Source organism: Coenobita brevimanus, chromosome 28, assembly GCF_032717465.1.
Source record: "Coenobita brevimanus isolate Jiangsu-jjx chromosome 28, ASM3271746v2, whole genome shotgun sequence".
Classification (NCBI taxonomy): Eukaryota; Metazoa; Arthropoda; class Malacostraca; order Decapoda; family Coenobitidae; genus Coenobita; species Coenobita brevimanus.
Genome location: NC_136981.1, coordinates 9,768,390 through 9,775,269, shown reverse-complemented (window position 1 = coordinate 9,775,269; position 6,880 = coordinate 9,768,390).

Sequence of the window (6,880 nt, the reverse complement as noted above, 5' to 3'; positions counted from 1 at the left end):
TATTGCATTCAGCCAAACATCACCAACCTGTCAAGCACATCTTCGCCTCGATAAAAAAAAAAAATAATAATAATAATAAATAAGTAGTAATAGTTTGGTCAACAGGAGAAAAAAAAAAATTCACCGGATTCAAGGCGCTGATCCTTCCCTCCGGCAGGTGCACCAGAGAAAATTATTGACGCTGATGCTGTACCTCTCTCACCTCAACTTGGCCCAAATCTTCGTTCTTTTGCATCATGTTTCACGTAACACAGTGGTAAAAAACAATGCTACGGCTCTACATCCTTTCCACAGCACTTCGAGACTAACATCATATTTCATTCGTATAGTGTTTCTGTAGTGCATGGAACAACTCAGTATTCAATGCGCGGAGAAGGAAATTTAGGCCAGGTTAGGGCAACAGAAGAGAAAATTTTAAAAATAGAAATTCTAGCACCAGAATGTCTGAAATACTATATAAAGTAGCTATTTTTACGTTTTTGGTATACCTTAGTTTTTTATAGGCTAACACCAGACAATATTGTAAGACCCAAAGATATCATAATGAAGAGTATATATATTTACGTTTATCGACCGTATTAGTAAAAGTGAAGGCGCCAAGACGTAAGACAGCCCTTATTTTTTAATGGAATACCTATTATGTAATGAACCCGCAGAAATGGGCAGCTCAACATCAAGTGAGTGGATGATGATCGCAACTTAATGTAGTGCTGCCTACTTCTTCCTTAAACTTTATAATTCTTTTTCTGTGCCTACCCTTTTCTCTTCCCCTGTCTCCCTCCCGTCTTTCCTGTCACTTTTTATTGCTCTTCTTTCGTTATCAGGTGCACTTTACACTGAGTGACAAGCCTTATGGTTTCCTATAAGCCAAGAAACCATTAATTTTATAGCACTGGGTGCATGATCATATAACCAACCCGTACGTGTCCCCTACGTGTCAATAAGTGGGTTGGCGGAGGGTTAGTGCCCCTCTCCATAAAACTAAAAGTCAAACGGACACCCCTTACGGGGTTATTCTGGCTATAGAGATATGTCACTGATGTAAACGATGTCGACATTAAAACGATATAGCTGACATGAGAGAGAGAGAGAGAGAGAGAGAGAGAGAGAGAGAGAGAGAGAGAAATTTCCAAAGCTTGTGACGAATCAGTGACATATAAGAGAATATTAAGGTGTAATAAGAAGAACAAATAGATAATGAAGATGTTGCGAAATCAATGCCAATTACAACTCTCATCAGTACAGTGACGTATTATTACAGTATATTCTTGCTGTCTCCCGACGATTTTATTCAACTTAAGACCTCTCGTACTGAGTGGGTCAATGAAGGCTGCAGTGGGCTGCATCTAACTCATTCTGTTCGGGGAAAAAAAAAAAAAAAAATCTGTACCTAAGTTGGATACAGCTACTTGTCTTAAGGTAGCAAGAATAAACCGAAAAGTACTGTACTTCATCGAAATGAGGGCTTCTAAATGCCATAGGAGGCTTTGTAGCGCCTCTTTCTGACCGATTTATTTTGCATATTGTAGCTTAACATTATCTTGCACGTTATGCGTATCAAAATGGTTTGCATCAATGCACACAAGGGGATATTTAGGTGAGATATGTTCAGTGAATCGCAAGAAAAGATGCTGGGAAATTCCCCTAAACCACTTTTAGATTGATTCTGTATCAGATGCATAAAATCGTCCATCGTATAAATACCAAAAGCTGTTGATTCTTTAGTGGAGAAATTTATACCAGCAGTTTGCGGGATTTTGAGCCAGAGGATTCTCTTAAATAAAGTATATACAATATTGTGTGGTGTTGGCCGAAATAAAATGCAAAATAGGTGTCTCGCAGCCGTAGATATTAGCATACGACCAGTTTACTTTCACCTGAGGTAAAATTGTCGTGTCAACATCTTCAATGCTGAGTTGAGAGACTCGCACTGGAATACGGTTGGTCACGAAAAAATGCTATGGTTAAGGGCAGAAAAATCCGCATAATAGACTGTAAAGGTCGTTCACCTCAATGAAGCCCAGATTTTCGTTTCTCTGTGACTTATTGCACGTAGATCAACGGCAAAAAAGATATACCCTACGTCCTTTACATAACACTTCTTCAAAAGTATCACTATGTTTTAATGTCAATATCTTGTTACAACCCATTATTCAAGGAGATGCGGCAATTTTAGGTCACATGAAAAAATTATCGTGACCCCCAATGAACGGAGAAAGGAAAAAAAAAAAATATATATATATGATCGTAACATCCGCGCCCACCAACTGGTCGATGGGCTCAGTATATCACCAAAATACCAAGGGCCCCAACACGACAGGTCGAAAGATCTACCGCAGATCCGGCTCAAAAGGGGGCAGGAGAAAATACATGCAGATGATGCAGCCATCCCTGAGTCACGGGGATACGAGTGTACGCCTAAGAAGGATCGACACAGGGGGCCAGTGCACCCCGCGGCCGGAAGTCCCTCTAGCCCGGAACCGCCACACCGCCCATATCGCCAATCAAGCCACCAGTACCAGCAGCGATAAGGGCTCGTCAACTTAGTGCTTGCTAGAAGCAGCACAACCGCGCTTGCTAGATGCTACTTGGCGACGTAGAAAGAGTTTCAGTGTTCCAGTGTGCTTGCTAGATGCAGCACTCCCGAGCTTGCTTGAGGAGGCTTGGCAATGCAGAAGGAGTTCCTGAGTTCCGGTGTGCTTGTTAGCTATGGCATCCCCGAGGTTGCTAGAGGTGGCTTGGTGATGCAGAAGGAGTTCCTGTGTTCCTGTGTGCTTGCCAGATGCAGCATCCCCGAGCTTGCTAGAGGCGGCTTGGCAACGCAGGAGTTCCAAACCACACACTCCCCGGAATCCGGCAGGCTTCCCCAGTGTGACACAAAGGCTGGAGCAAGTCCCCACCACACACACACACATCCCCTCCCACAGGTAGAGAGTGCCCTTCTACCCCTGGAAAAGGAATCCCGGCCTTGGTAACATAAACTTGTTGTCCCAACTGTCTTGGGTCCCTTCTAACTTAGCTGCTAGATCCACTGTGGGCACAAATCACACAACCCTATCGTCAGACTAAGATAGAAGAAAGAGCCAGACATCGGGCCTCCACTTTTCCGGAGCCAGGGTGGTAGCCTATCTCCCCCTTAGCCTTGTCGCCACTAATTCACCACACTACAACACCCATACAGACGTAGAGGTTAACCCCGCCCCCTTCCTTTCCCAGAGAATACCCCTTCGCCCCAACTGACCATTTCCTACAGATAGATCTCACGATCTCAGATAGAGAGGCTATCTCCGCCGCGAGCATGTGATTTTGGCCGCGATATTGGAACACCAGCACTCATATTCAAATACTTTATTTCCACTAAGCAGAGGTTATTAATAAAGATACGCTCGTCGCTTATAATACAAAAGCATTAATGGAATATGATTTTTTCTGCCTAGTTCAACGAATTATATCGGGTACATTTAGCCAATGAGTATAAAACAACGCCATATGTTGCTGCAGTGCAGAACTTACCCTTTATGGCACTAAGGCAGGTCATGGTATGAACGTGCAATCGACCCATTTTTGTATTCGTAAGCTGCATAGTGGACCATGGCACTATATTTTCCGGAATCATCAGCTGCTTTCAAAAACCAACAGAGCAGCTCAGTACAAAAACGCGGGCATCAGGCTTGATGTAACATGGCTGCCTCTACACCAGCGCCGGCCTGGCGGCGGCTACATAAGTTATGCGGTGCTGCCCATGAGAAAGTCTCTCCATTATATAGTCTATTTAAAGATCTCAGTGGATGTAACGCTGTGCATAAAGACAAGTGAAATAAATTATAAATCTTCTGTGTTTACCCTGTACTCTTAAGGTGTATCGAGTCCTGCTTTGGTGTTCCTCCCTGTTTAGAAGAACCCCACTGGACTAGGAAAATCCTAGTATAACGCTGGCAGCTAGCGGTGGTTCTAACTACGGAAGGAAGGCAAAGCGGAGTTTCGGTCACCAAGGTACACGGTAAACAGACGCCAACATGGCAGCACTGAGGCCAAACATCCCCATCCCCAAGTATGACCCCAAACTGTACGATTTCACTAACTATATGGAAATGGTCAAACCGGTGTCGGACTTGGTCAATGAGGAGGACGCAAATGATCGCAGTATTACTACCCCGCTTAGGGAAGTTGGTTGCTGTTATGCTAGGTGTTTTAAGGTCGACTTCTCGTCCCTAAAGCACCTGGAGATAAAGCCGGGGTCCTCTTTCTAGACCGGAGCTACAATACACAACGAGAAGAGCAGGACACAACAAAGCTAGGCAACAACCTTACACGTCTATGAACACACAATACATTATTTATATAACTGTTTGGGCTGGATAGACTATAGGGTCCTGACTGGTTAATGAGTATCACGCAGGATACTGGACGGACACTGTATAGCACAGGAGAGTCACTATATATAATGGGTTGGTTAGGTCGGAGTATCAGTTTGAGTGTCTTATTAGGTACATCACAGTGACCCAGGTACTAATATAACACTGTCTTACGCCTGGCCACGAGAATTATACTATAGTCACTTTAAGGAGCAGTCACTGTTACACTGAGCAGGGCGAGGGATTCTGGTTGCGTTATGGGGACCAGGTGAGTCCCACGTGTCGGCCAGGTGTTGGTGGATCCTTGTCAGGTGTCCCTTCACTCGAGGGCCACGGGACGACCCTCAGTGGTGATGTCGGTCGGGGGCTATGGTCAGGCGTGGAGAGGGGCCCTTTACTCGAGGGACCTGTCGGAGTGGTCCGGTCCTCCGGGCTGGAACCAAACAGGCTGAGCAGGCATTCTTGCCTGCGCCTACTCCGGGGAGAGGGTTGCCTGGAGTTGGAGAGGGTGCACCCCTGGGGAGTGGGGGTGCTGCAGGGAGTCCGGCATCTGCAGTCTCCCTTCTGCTGGGCCGCCATCAGGTTAGGACTGCGGCATCGCCTCGGGCAGGAGTCTGTCAGGGGGTCGTCGTCCTTGGGCACCGGCTGAATGGCACACACTCCTAGGGGCAGCGCAGGGCCGTGCCACACTGTCTCCAGGCCGAGGTGATCCTTCTGAAGGATGCCTTAGGGGAGGAGAGCAGGGGGAGGGCAGCTAGAAGCCATTCCTCTCCTGCAGGCATAGCTGGAGGCCATCGCCAGTGCCCTGCAGGGGGAGTAACGTGCAGGCGAGGTGCGGGTTGAGGCCATCACCAGTGTCTTACTCTTGTGGGCAGCTACAGGAGGAGAGGGGACGTACCCGGGACTCCCCAGACGCAGCTGGAGGCTGTCGCTGGTTCCTGTAGGAGGGGAGGGGGGTGGAGCAGCACCTGAGTGGCTGGAGGCCATCTCTGGTTTGGAGCGGCTGAGGCCATCTCCTTTTAATGAGCAGCTGAGGCCGTCTCTACTTGTGAGTGGCAGACGAGGTCTCTTTTTGGTGTGCGGCTGAGGCCGTCACAGGGGTGCTGCTAGGGGCTGAAGGTTTAGTCCCACCCCGAACCTGTCGAGGGCTAGTCCGGTTGGGAGGTAGTTCTCCTGGACTGAAATTTTCCTGCTGGGTCTGTTGCAGGCAATACGGGCGTGGGACCATAGGGGACGCATGTCCCTCTAGCCGGGACGACCCACGCTCCTTACCAGCCCCTCCGTAGTCTCCTCCTGGGGTGGGGATTGCAACATCTGGGTGGTGGCTTGCCACGGTGGGTATTTCAGTTCCCCTGGCAGCCAGGGAAGTTAGCGCGGCCCTAACATGGGCACAACTCCGACATATAGTTATTGACGCTGTCCAATCATCCCTCGGGGTGGTCATCGCGCTGTTGCAACTCAACTACGTAAAGTTTAAGGGAGACCTGGACGCTACCCTAGCGGATTTGTGGAAATTCACAATGTCTGCATAGGCCCAACTCACGGAGGAACAATGTAACCAGCACATCTTCGCCCACCTAATATGTGTCCTACCCACTGCTGTCTGGGAACATTTCACCATCCATGACACCCAAGGGTTTGATAAAGACATAGTAACAATCCAATGGCTGTTAGCAACAAACGCGGGGAGGCAGAGACCAATCGGGGCCATGTGCCGCATCCTGACCCAGCCAAATCGAAAGACTGAAGAGTGGCAAGGTGCAAATCACCCCTTCTATCCTCGTATCTCCCCATCTCCACAGGACAAACTGCTGCGGCAAAACAACCTAATCTTGATCAACCCATGGGAGTTCAAAGCCTGTAGTGCTTCCTGTGCCCTGCATGATATACAGGGACAAATTAAGGCTCAGCATAACAGGTCTAACCAACAGGGCGCACCATCACAACCCCGCCCCGTCCAACACTGTGTAGCCAATAAGTAAACCCAAACAGACAGCCCGAAGATGAGGTGTATCCAGCAGCCACCTTTTACAGCATGGAAGAACAACTAAAAACCATGGAATCCTCAGAAGCTGGGCTGGATTTTTTAGGATCCCCTCCCATCAGCTCTGGCCCTTGAGGGGGCAAGTAGCACCAAACTCAAAACGCCAGTCTACACGAAAATCAAACTCCAGGGAGTCCTAATGCATATTCTAGTGGATGCTGGTGCCGCACGTTCCTGCCTGTACATGCAGTTCTACCAACAGAATCTGGCAGCCTTCAACAGCCTCCAGGCCTTGTCCACTGACCTCATTAGGGCAGGGGACGAGCCCCTTGGCCCTGAAGAGTGAAACCCTTCCACTCTAAGTTACCACCCCAGAGCCGTCAGTCTACACTAGCCACCCCCTCACTGTGTTTGACTCAAGGTGTACAGAGTATGACGGTTATCTTGGGTTGGACCTACTACAAAAGCTGGGAGCTACACCTGACTGCCAGCAACAATGCGTCCAATTTGGGGCCCACAATCACGCTGTTGCCCTGCGCAC